Source organism: Mirounga angustirostris, unplaced genomic scaffold (assembly GCF_029215605.1).
Source record: "Mirounga angustirostris isolate CCGP_5_RB_7025 unplaced genomic scaffold, mMirAng1.0.hap1 SCAF_13, whole genome shotgun sequence".
In the NCBI taxonomy this organism is placed as follows: Eukaryota; Metazoa; Chordata; class Mammalia; order Carnivora; family Phocidae; genus Mirounga; species Mirounga angustirostris.
Genome location: NW_026991721.1, coordinates 74246261 through 74259413, shown reverse-complemented (window position 1 = coordinate 74259413; position 13153 = coordinate 74246261). Strand labels below are relative to the sequence as shown.

General features: G+C 38.8%; 1 pseudogene; it reads right to left on the bottom strand.

Moving 5' to 3' along the window:
- Positions 1-1691: 1691 nt before the first annotated feature.
- On the bottom strand, positions 1692-4815 carry LOC123856545 (N-lysine methyltransferase SMYD2-like; annotated as a pseudogene).
- Between the last annotated feature and the right edge of the window lie 8338 nt (positions 4816-13153).

Here is a 13153-nt window from a genome sequence, read left to right as displayed (position 1 = left end):
ATCTGATAAAAGACTTGTATACAAAATATACCAAGAACTCTTAAAACCCAACAATAAGAAAACAAATAGCCCAACTAAAAAATGAGGAAATACCTAAACATACATCTCACCAAGTGAAATATATAGATGACAAATAAGCATATGAAAAGACGCTCAACATCAAATATCATTAGGGAATTGCAAATTTAAAAAATGAGACTACTGCATACCTATTAGAATGGCTAAATCCAAAACACTGAGGGTGTAGAGCAACAGGAACTCTCATTCATGACTGGTGGAATGCAAAATGGTATAACCACTTTGGAAAACAGTGTGACAGTTTCTTACAAAGCTAACCACAGTCTTACCATATGATTCAGCAGTTGTACTCCTAGATATTTACCTAAATGAATTGAAATGTTATGTCCACACAAAAACCTGTGTACAAATGTTAATAGCAGCTTTATTCATAATTGCCCAATATTGGAAGGAATCAAGATGTCCTTTAATAGGGGAATGTATAAACTGTGGTATATCCTTACAATGGAATACTATTCAGTCATAAGAAGAATGGAATAAGATGCAGCCATCAAAAGGAATGAAATCTTGCCATTTGCAACGACGTGGATGGAACTGGAGGGTATTATGCTGAGCGAAATAAGTCAATCAGAGAAAGATATGTATCATATGACCTCACTGATATAAGGAATTCTTAATCTCAGGAAACAAACTGAGGGTTGCTGGAGCGGGGGGTGGGGTGAGAGGGATGGGGTGAATGGGTGATAGACATTGGGGAGGGTATGTGCTATGGTGAGCGCTGTGAATCGTATAAGACTGTTGAATCACAGACCTGTACCTCTGAAACAAATAATGCATTATATGTTAAAAAAAAAAGAAGATAGCAGGAGGGGAAGAATGAAGGGGGGGAGATCGGAGGGGGAGATGAACCATGAGAGACAATGGACTCTGAAAAACAAACTGAGGGTTTTAGAGGGGAGTGGGGTGGGGGGATGGGTTAGCCTGGTGATGGGTATTAAAGAGGGCACGTTCTGCATGGAGCACTGGGTGTTATGCACAAACAACGAATCATGGAATGCTACATCAAAAACTAATGATGTAATGTATGGTGATTAACATAACATAATAAAAATATATATATAATCAAAAAAAAAAAAGAAGAAGAAGAAGAAATGAGCTATCAGGGCGCCTGGGTGGCTCAGATGCTTAAGTGTCTGCCTTTGGCCCAGGTCATGATCTCCAGGTCCTGGGATCAAGTCCCACATCGAGCTCCCAGCTCAGTGTGGAGTCTGCTTCTCCCTCTCTTTCTGCCTCTCCCCCTGCTTGTGCTCTGTCTCTCTCTTTCAAATGAATAAATAAAATCTTAAAAAAAAAAAAAGAAGAAGAAATGAGCTATCAAGCCATGGAAAGACATGGAGTAACGTTACATGCATATTGCCAAGTAAATAAGCCAGTGTGTAAATGCTACAGTGTATGATTTCAACCATATGACATTCTTTTTTTTTTTTTTTAAGATTTTATTTATTTATTTGACAGAGAGAGACACAGCAAGAGAGGGAACACAAGCAGGGGGAGTGGGAGAGGGAGAAGCAGGCTTCCCGCTGAGCAGGGAGCCCGATGCGGGGCTCGATCCCAGGACCCTGGGATCATGACCTGAGCCAAAGGCAGACGCTTAACGACTGAGCCACCCAGGCGCCCCCATATGACATTCTTGAAAAAGCTAAACGATAGAGAGTAAAAAGATTGGTGGTTGCCAAGGGTTCACAGACAGAAAGGAAAAGAGGGAGTGATTAAGAAATGGAACACCAGGGGCGCCTGGGTGGGTGGCTCAGTCGGTTGCGTGTCAGACTCTTGATTTTGGCTCAGATCGTGATCTCAGGGTCGTGAGATCGAGCCCCATGGGCAAGCCCCACTTTGAGCCCCCAGCCAGGCTCCATGCTCAGTGGGGAGTCTGCTTGAGATTCTTTCCTGCTGCCCCCCAAAATAAATAAATCTTTAGAAAAAGAGAGAGATGGAATACCAAATTTTGGGGGTAGTGAAATAATTCTGTATGACACCATAATGGTAGATACATGGTGTTATGCATTTGTCAAAACACTTAGAACTGTACAACACAAAGAGTGAACCCTAATAAACTATGGACCTTGGTTGATAATAATGTATCATTATCGGTTCACTGTTTATAACAGATGTGCCACACTAAAGGGAGATGTTAATAATTGCATAAACTGCAAGGAGGGGGTGCAGCAGAGAAAAAGGTTTTTGAGAACTCTGTACATTCTGCATACTTTTTCTATAAACCTAAAACTGCTCTAAAAATAAGATCTATTAATTAAAATTAAAAATAAGCATGAAGGGGAAAAGAATCACATTTTTTTAAGTTCAATCTGTCCAAAGTATATGATAATATATGAAACTATGCCATACCTCTTAGGGAAAAAAAAAGCATTCAAAAAATTATTTTGGTATTAAGATTAAAGATTAAGACCAACGTCCAGGTAAGCCACGTGTAAGGTTTAAGGGCAAGTGTTTTCGTTCCAGTGATTTCACAGAAATGAGAGAATGATGTGTATGATTTGAAATATTCAAATCCTTGAAGGTTTCTGCACTAGCATTTAAATAAGCACTAACAGGGCGCCTGGGTGGCTCAGTTGGTTAAGCGAGTGCCTTCGGCTCAGGTCATGATCCTGGAGTCCAGGAATCGAGTCCCGCATTGGGCTCCCTGCTCAGCAGGGAGTCTGCTTCTCCCTCTGGCCCTCCCCCCCTCATGCTCTCTCTCTCTCAAATAAATAAATAAAATATTTAAAAAATAATAATAAATAAATAAATAAATAAATAAGCACTAACATGTTGGCATAGTTTCAGTGGCTTTCAAGTTCCCGTTGGATATCAGAAATGCAGGGATGATCTTTGCCTGAGCTCCTTCCATTATTACAATGGCCTTCGGGGCTTTCCTACAGCTTTGGTTCCCAGGCCGCTGTACAGCCTTCCCAGCTTAACCACAAGGAGGCCACGTTGAGGGGGTACAGAGGATAATGCTTACGGTAGGGTTTAATGATTTTCTGTCCATATCACAGGGCTCCTCCCCAGTCCTGCATGCACAAGCAGACACCCGTGGCCTGGTACATCACGTGCAACATGTACACATTGCTGTCCTCAAACACGGAGCTCCTCTTCTCCTGGCTTCAGATCTTTAGCAGCTCACTAAGGGATTTGTAGTGCTTGGCCCTCGGAACTCCTCGATGACACTGTGTACACATCTGACCATGTCATGGATAGTTTCTGCCTTCTGGGGAATCGCTGAGCTTCTGGATTTCCACCTTGGCCTTATCCTTGTCTTTGGTGGTACACTCCTGGAAGTGCAGGTAAAGAAGAATCTCTTAACTGGTCATTCCTGTCTTCTGTTGGGTACAGGAGGTCAATGTAGCTGGTAAAAAGCTCCTCCCCTGGGCTGATATCCTGTACACTCTTACTTCTGCTAGGGTCCCTTGTAAGACACAATGACATTGGGGCAACAACTATGATTCATTAGCGCAACCTCAGGAAATGTTGCTGATCCCAAACAAGAAAGCTCGTCATCTTCCGTTGTGAAGCCATTACAGCTACCCTGTTCAAAGAGGACCGATAAGCTGTCACTGTCAGGGATTGGAGGGGCTTGGAGCAAAAGTGAGGAAGAGCAGTAATGTCACTCGGAATCAAGTCCTCTTCTCATTGTCTGATTTACCCAGATTGATGCCAACTCCTTTGCAGCTAACAATGTCTCTGAAGGAGTTTTCTCTGGTGGATTTTCTGGTTGGCCAGAATCCTTGCAGTTAGACTTACAGTCTCTGAGAGATGCCAGTTTTCCCCAAAAACAACATTCCAGCTTGTGCCTGAGCCAATCTTCTGACGCTCCACATTGCAGTAAAATGCCTGCTTGCATGTTCTACATCTGGACAATCCTTTTTCCTGGTGAAGCAGTACTCTCAGAGGTTGCCCTTCTCCTTGACCATGAGCACATAGGCATATGTCTGACAGGAGAAAAGCAGTCCCTCACGTGGAAGCTCACCCTCCCTGTGGCTTGCCTGGGCAGCAGAAGGCTCCAGGCCGCCATCATCCGCAGCCTTCATTCGGTCAGTGGGGTGGGATGGCAGGGTGGGCGCTGAGGGGCACCTGGCACCTCCCTGCAGGCAGGGAGCCGCAGCTCCCCACCAGAGCTGTTATTGGAGACGTGTCATCCAGAGCTGCCGGGGGGTGGGTGGTGCACGGAGGGCCAGCTGTAGTACTTTTTAATGGCCATTACATGTTGTTAATTAGATAAAAGAGAGGTTTGGTAACTATTTACATGAGTTATCATAAAATACTAATCAATGCTTATTTGTGCGACCACAATTTGAGATTGACCTCTAGATCTGTTTCTTAAAAATGGCAAAAAAAAAAAAAAATGCTGAATGTTTGATTATAAATCCAAATATTGCTTTGTAAAACTGGGCTTAAAAATATATTTTAGGGAATTACATTTGTTAGAAAACTTATTGTAGAAAACTGTTATACACATTAATTGCAATCTATGTTGACATAAGGGGTTAATTTTATCTTAGTAATAATTAGCTTATTATGATCTCACTGAGATAGCTCAAATTAAAGATTATGTAGATTTTCTTAAAATTAGAGAAATAGCGGGCGCCTGGGTGGTTCAGTTGGTTAAGCAACTGCCTTCGGCTCAGGTCATGATCCTGGAGTCCCGGAATCGAGTCCCGCATCGGGCTCCCTGCTCGGCAGGGAGTCTGCTTCTCCCTCTGACCCTCCCCACTCTCATGTGCTCTCTCTCATTCTCTCTCAAATAAATAAATAAAATCTTTAAAAAAAAAATTAGAGAAATAGCTAAATGTCATCCCTAGTTGTAAAAATTAACTTTACAGATAAAAAGAAAATGTTTACAGTTTAAAATACAATTCAAAACCCCAATTTACCTAAATTGTTGGATATACTGATCTAGATGGAACAAAGGAAAATGGCCTTACTTGGAAATGTATAGTTCAGATTTATAAAACTTCAGACTAGTGATAGAAACCATATCTGTGACAAGACTATTCAGGGATTATGTGGCACAGGAGAAGAGCAGGGTAGAAGAGCTACACAGAATGCTAAGATATACCTTCAATTTCAATAGGAAGAGGAAGAGGAGTCTATGAAGGAAAGTCAGAAAGAGAGCCAGGTTAGTGTTGTAAACATTTATGAACTTCCACTATAAATTCCTCCATGTTACTATATCCACTTTCCTTTTCTCATATATTAAAATTGCCAAACAATAACAAATGAGAATTAAGTGGGCCAGGCATACAGATTCTCTTATCTACAAAGGCTATATGGTACATAGTTTATAACTCCAAATAGAAAATAAGCACAATACACAGCTTTTTTGTATCATCTCTTACTACCTGCTTAACCTTAGGTAAGTTAGTAAGCCTCTCTATGCCTGTTTCCTCTTCAGTAAAAGAGATACTATGACATATAGTTCCTGCATGATATCACAATATTGTTGTGAAGAATAAATTGTATCCATGTAAATCATTTGGAAGGGTGGTTTGCACATGGTAAATGATACCATTATTGTTACTGTAGCATAGTTAGTAATTTTAAATAGCCAAGAGAGGAAAAGGTCAATCTGTTGTCCTAAGTGCCAGAAACAACCACAAATCCCTGTGAAATTCAATAAAAAAGGTTATTGAAAGAGAAGCCTATTATCTGTCTTGTTAAGTTTGTTGTCTAATTCTTTCTGGATTCCCCTTAATTTTTTTTAGATTCTATAATTGGGTATATTTTGATGGCAAAATGTGGTTCTTTGAAACTAGAGAAGTCAAAGAAAAGACATATTCCAAAACTCATTATACTTATTGCAAAAGCTAGATACCTAAGGGTTAAAGACGGTGTCTGTTATGTAGTAAGCACTGAGTAAATATTCACTGAATGTGTAAATGAAAGCTTCTGAAAGTATATTTATTCCTGTTTGGTAATTTGATCAGTGCTCTCCCTACAACCCTTCAATGTGAGTGAATCATGGAACCTCAGGATTGAAAAGGGCATCTCATCCCACAACCAGTATAGTGACCAAACCATTTCGCTAACAGCTTAGTGATCTGGCAGTCAATCAAAATTTTAGCTCTACTAATGATAGAAAACTCTATACTTCTGGGGAAATTCATTATATCCGGAGACAATTCTAACACCAAGTTAAGTCATTTATTGAGCTACAAACTACTTCCTTGTTGTTAGTTGATCCACAGGGAAATAAACAAAATAATTTGTTGTAACCATGGACTAAGAGCAATACATAGCTGTCTCTTGCTAAATTCCTAGAACTTAGAGCAATTCCTGGCATATGTAAGTTTTCTGTAAATAGTCACTATTATGTTGTTAATGTACACTTCATTAATTACTGGTTGATATTAAACTATTCATAGCCTTTTCTACATTGGCTCCCACAAACCACATTCTTCTCCATCCTACACATTTTGTGTTGAACAGATGTGGACAAAGGTCCACAGTCATCTTTAATAAATTTTATTTCATTAGATGATAGAATTTATCAGTCATTCATGCTTGGATTTTTTTCCATTAGTTCATTTTTTAAAATGCCATTAAATGCTATTAATAATCTGACAGAAAATAAATGTCATGAATGTCTACTTTTATTTTGAAGCTTTTGTGTATCATGCTTTTAAAAATGCTATGTAACTTTGTATATTGTTATGACCTAACAAGAAATATGTTGAATCCTTGAAAATTAATTTTGTTTTTAGAATTCCTGCAGGGCTTTCTGTCAACCCAAATCAGGTTTAACCTAATTATATCCTAATTAGGCTAAATTCATATATTCCAGCTTTTTATTTTTTATTTTTATTTTTTTATTTTTTATTTTTTTAAAGATTTTATTTATTTATTTGAGAGAGAGAATGAGAGAGAGAGAGAGAGAGCATGAGAGGGGGGAGGGTCAGAGGGAGAAGCAGACTCCCTGCCAAGCAGGGAGCCCGATGCGGGACTCGATCCTGGGACTCCAGGATCATGACCTGAGCCGAAGGCAGTCGCTTAACCAACTGAGCCACCCAGGCGCCCTATATTCCAGCTTTTTAAGCAAGAATGATGACAGTAGCTTGATTAGAAGGCAACTCTGTCAAGGTAGAGAGTATATGATTGATGTTAATGCAACTATCTGTAAAAATTTTAAAAGAACTTATTAAAGACCAGGCATCTTTGCAATTCAAGAAAACATCCCTTACATTGGGAGAGATTTTATGAAAACTCAGTTAAAATAAAACTCCTATATTGGATATTTTAATACTTTTAGAATATAATCATTATTGAACATTTTTCTTTAACTACTTTTATTTGTATTTGATTTCTGTTTTAAAGCCATCAAATCATCTCTAGGTAATATAAATATGTATTATACATAAATATCTTAACTGTGTGTCAACAAGAGTATTTGTACCATGTATTTATATAAATCAATGAATAAATATTATATATTACCTGCATTTCTAAATGATAACCTCAAAATAATTCTGGTTTTTAAAACCAATTTGAATGCTACTCATCAAAAATCATCAATCTTGCTGAGCATCTCTCTTCATCATCTCTCATTGATCAACGAAGCAGTATAGCAACCTAAAATACGAGTCATTTTTCTAACATACAAAATACCTAAGAATTTAATTCCAAGTTCATGATTACACAAATCTGCAAGAAGAAATTAGGGGATGATTATTTAATTTTTTGGTTATGAAGGAGGTAAATATTCATAGGTAGATAAATATTTGAGATGAATTAATAAATGAACAAATGAATACATGATAAAGAGTCCCCATATCATACAATAATAAAAGAAAGCAGTGTAGTGCATTGAAAAAGAAATGCCAGAGCCTGATTGTATACATTGCCTCAACACACTGTGAATACCTAAAGTTGCAAATCTTTACCTCTATTATCCCTCCCTTCAACCACAAACTCCTACTGTTTCAATTATCATACTCTCCCACTCTTCTCTTCATCTTTGATGCCTCCGGTCCTTTAATCCTTCCTATTAATAATATAAAAACTAGTATTCGTTCACAAAGTATTGTATGTTATTTTATTTATTCCTCTTAACAGTCTGTATTATTATCCCCATTTTAGAGATGAGACTCAGAGAAACTTAGAGATTCACCCAAGATCACACTGCTAGGATTTTTGATATCAGGATAAATGGAGACATTAGATACTTTATTCTCATCTTACATCAATCACATACATTATAAGAAAAAAACATAAAATTTAAAAAGAAGCAAGTATAGCCATCCTAAAAACAAGAAGATAAACTTTTGGAGAGCCATAAATCATGTAGAAGAAAATCGTATTCCACATAATAAAGTGGTGAAAGCTGGAAGCATAAGTCCAGATAAAACCAACAAGAGGCCTGATGTAAGGATCCAGGCACACAACTGCCACTTTCCAGGCTAGGCACAGGAGAAAACTATGCCTGTGTTCAAGAAGGAGCTTGGGGTAATTAATAGAACAATGCCCCTGGTAGCTGGTAAAGTCAGAAGGAATGGGGAGCATCCAAGCTCAGAAAACAAACTCCTAAGGTCCCCATCTGGCAGGTTATAATGTCCACTTCCTAGTCTCACTATCAATGGCTCGGACCAAACTTTAGCATGTTTCTATACCTCCCACAATATGTGCTGTATAAGCAGAGACCATAGTCTTTCAGGTAATCTCAACTCCATGAGGAAGGCACAATTAACAATGTCCAAGTATTGGCATAGTACCAACTCTATGAAAGACCACAAACTCAGTAAATGTTAGAGAACAGTCAGAGATTGACGAGAATTCAAACTGTAACTTTCAAATAAGTAAAATTAATACACTTAAATAATAAGATTTTTTTATACATGAAAGGATAGGCACTTATGAAAAAGAACCAATTAGGAATTCTGGAACTGAAAAATGGTAAAACTAGGACTTAAATACTGGTCTTCTGCTTCCAAGTTCCATGGTCTCTCCTCTGATATCATAGTTACCCCTACAAAGATACACAGATGCATATACATGCTAATTTGCTTTCTTATTTAGCTTCTTTACTACTCTGCCGCTATACATAGGCTTGACCTCATGGTCCATCAGAGGAGCCTGTTAGTCTCTTGTCTCCACATCTTCTACTCTGCTCACCTTGCAAATTCATAATCTTGTGGTTCTCAACCTTGGTTGCATATTGAGAGATATGTGGAAACTTGAAAACAAAACACAAAACACAAAAAACAAGAACCCATTATAACTACCGTAGACTAAATCAGATCCTAGAGTAGGACTCATGCACTGATATTCTTTGTTAAGGCTCCTTAGATGATTTTATAAGAATAATTGCCACTGTTTTTGTTTCAGAAAGGGCTAATTTTCCACTAAAGTGTGCCTTCCCCTTCCAGAGTATAAAGTTGTCACTAGGAAGCAGCTGCCTGGCTAGGGAGTCACTCTCAAGCATTGCCTGTATGAAGGTAGGGCCAGGTGATTAGTTCTTAACATTAGGATGTGAACTGAAAAATTGTATATCACTTCTGAGAAAAGGAAGTTTCTAAGAAGCAGGGTATATTCTTCATTCTCTCTCTTTTTCCATCTGCTAACTAGATGCAGAAGATTTTTAAGAGTCTAGTAAACGCAAAATCACAGGACAGAAGGAGCCTAGGTCCATGAATCTACTTAAAGAAGAGTCATGCTCCAACTAAGTCCTTTATCATCACAAAACTGCTGAGAGAAAAACATTATTGTAAATCTCTAAAATTCTGAGGTGTTTCATTAGCTAGAGTCACCCAGATCAATAGAGAAATGGGTACCTTGAAGTGGGGTGTCGCTGTGACAAAAATCTCAAGTGTGTGGCATTAAATCAGTGATCAGGAAGCGGGCATCAGGGAAATAAATACCAAAGGCTGTGTAATTTGGGATAGTGGTAGAAATATTTTATAAATATTACCTTCAGTAACTTGGAAAGCAAACCAAGTACCTGTGATCCTGTAGCTCTACAGCAGTGGTTCCCAAGTGGGGATGACTTGGCCCCCTGGAGGACATTTGGCAATGACTGAAGACAAATAAAATCGAAATGAAAAATTCAGTTGCTTTTCAAGACCAACTCAATTGTTATGACTCTACTCCTATCAGATTATACTGCTTTATGTCACTCATATCAGATTTTATGAGTGTTTTCTTTGCATTCCATCAACACTGTAACACTTAATTCTCTCCCTTTTCTACATGTCTCTAATATAAATCTCTTGAAGCGGATAGTCTTATCCATGTATCCCATACATTGCCTAACACATGTCTTACACAGAGAAAGTATACAATTAGTGTTTGCTGAGTACACATTTGTTGAATGTCTACTACTCTGCATTGAGCCTTCATCTCCTAATCCAGTATTAAGAGACACAGATTGCAAAAATCACTTCACAATATATTACAAGTCTTCAAGACCGGGCTCCAAGGTCTTACGGACACTAGTTTTCGCATTATTAGGTGTCCCCAGCGACCAGAACTCTCTGGGCATTCTTTCATACCCCGCTTCTAATTGCATAAGCCTAGTTACTATGGGAAGTTGCCACTGCCCAAACTGAGGAAAACAGAGTACATTTCTAAGGCATATGGTTGGTGTAAAGAATATAAATGGTGGTCATTTTAGGAGGTTAGGGGTTGGAACATGACAAACTAAATTTTAATACTTGAGTAGCAACAAGGATACCAAAACCAGAAAGCATTATGGCTGCCTGTGGGAAGGAATGGTCAGAGGCAAAGGCATGTATGTACATCAGAAAAGGCTAACTAAGAAGGAGGACAGAGATAAGAAAATAGATAATTATCTGTTTTGCTATTTTAGACCAAGGAAGATAAGCTTAATTTGACATTCAGTTAAAAAATTATTTCAACTCCTTAGCCCATCTAGGTACCTCTGACATCAGAATGCTTAATGGAGAGTATACTACAGACGGGAAGAAAAGCAACAATTTTAATTTCCCTTCCAAACTTAAATCCTGCTTCTCAATTGAAGATACAAATTTGGACTTCTGAAGACAGCGACTGGAGGTAGATTTGGGGTCCTAAGCATGCAGGTAATGGAAATGGATGAGGTCACTCAGGATCAGTAAAAAACAAGAACGAAAGGGCGCCTGGGTGGCTCAGTTGGCTAAGCGACTGCCTTCGGCTCAGGTCATGATCCTGGAGTCCCGGGATCGAGTCCCACATCGGGCTCCCTGCTCAGCGGGGCGTCTGCTTCTCCCTCTGACCCTCTTCCCTCTCGTGCTCTCTGTCTCTCATTCTCTCTCTCTCAAATAAATAAATAAAATCTTAAAAAAAAAACAAACAAGAACGAAGAAAAGCTTAAAATGTAAACGGTATACAAAGTACAAGCCAGCGAAGGAATGGATAAGCAAAATAAATCATGATGGTTTCTTCACATAGTCCTTATCACATCATGTTGGCTGTATTATTACTTGAGTTTACAATTGAACAGATGTTTTTTTATTTTTTCAAATGTCATTTTTCCACCTTAATTTCAAGATCCTTAAGGACAAGAACCACTCTTCTTTTTATTTTCCTAAACACACCACCCCCAGTAGTCTTATGCATATACTAAGGCCCAACCAATTTTTGATTCACTAAATTTACACCTGGCAAAGAATTCCACTTCCCTCACCATCCACCCCCAAAAAGTCCAAATCTCTCATAAAAAGTAAGCTCCTAATTTCCTGCCCATAAACCTACTCTCATACAATTCTTGGCTACTAGGAGTATGGGTTTAAAGAAACATCGTAATGTACAGATGGGTTTTCTGAGAGCTGTTGCTTTATTGAGGCTCATCAATGGGAAAACCTGGCAAGACTGGTGAGAAAACTAGGTCTATGGCTAATTTCTATTTTTTTTTTAAGATTTTATTTATTTGAGAGAGAGAATGAGAGCAACAAAGAGCATGAGCAGGGGGAGGGGCAGAGGGAGAAGCAGGCTCTCCACTGAGCAGGGAGCCCGATGAAGGGCTCCTTCCCAGGACCCTGCGATCACGACCCCAGGAGAAGGCAGACGCTCAACTGACTGAGCCACCCAGGTACCTCTGTGGCTAATTTCTTAATGGAGAAATTGAAAGCCAAACAGCCTCTGGTGGGACGTGAAGGGACTAGGAATCAGGAACTAAGGATTTATGACTTTGGGGCAGATATAGTACCCAAATAGTTTCCGTCATCATCCACTAACCATTCCCAACTAGTGATCAAATGCATTTAACTTGGCACTGACTTTTAAACATTCTGTAAGAAAGAATAAAAGCAAAGATTCCAGGGACCATCTATGAATGAGCAACACATATTAGTAAGCCTGGGACTATGATGGTGAGACACACATTATTACAAAATTAACCTCACTGCAGCCCACGTTTCTTTTTTCTTTTCTAACCAACTCTTCTTGTATTTCAACCTATCCTTCCTTCTCTTCCCCTTATCATCTCATTTGTTTTTTTTTCCCCCTTTGATCTATATGAATCTGAGTATATACATACTCATGTGGTTTTCAGAGTAGCAGTTTTCAGTATCTTTGGTCTAACAAGACTTTCATGTTGGTACAATACTGTGCCAATTCCTCGCATCTCTTTGAGATTGTCTCATAAACTAAAGAGAAATGTTCTCATGACCTGTTTATTTTCTCAGTGGTGGGTTTTAAATTGTTTAAGTGAGAAAGGATCCTCACTGAGCATGGCTAACCAGAAATCAAAAGACAATGATTCGAGTTTCAAATGCTATTAGGTTGGGGATAAACGGAAATGAACTATAGGGTAATGAAAGAGGAAGACTAACTTCATAAAAGAGTAAAGGAAAGGGCAGTTGCTGCCACAAGTGTACAGAGAAGTAAAGTCAGACATCCGTGAAGGGTGGGGGGAGTGGGGCTGGTGGCAGGAAATACATTTTGAAGACTGGAAAATGTTAAGAGGTTAGCCTAGGTTGGATAATACAAGCAAGGCTTTTGGCATCAAATATCTGGGCTTAAATTCTTACCTGTACCCAAGTGATCTTCAGCAATTAAGAGTATGAGCTGAGCATCAGTATTTCCACCATGATTTGAGGATTATATAAGTATATTGCTTAGAACACAACATGGTATTCAATAATTG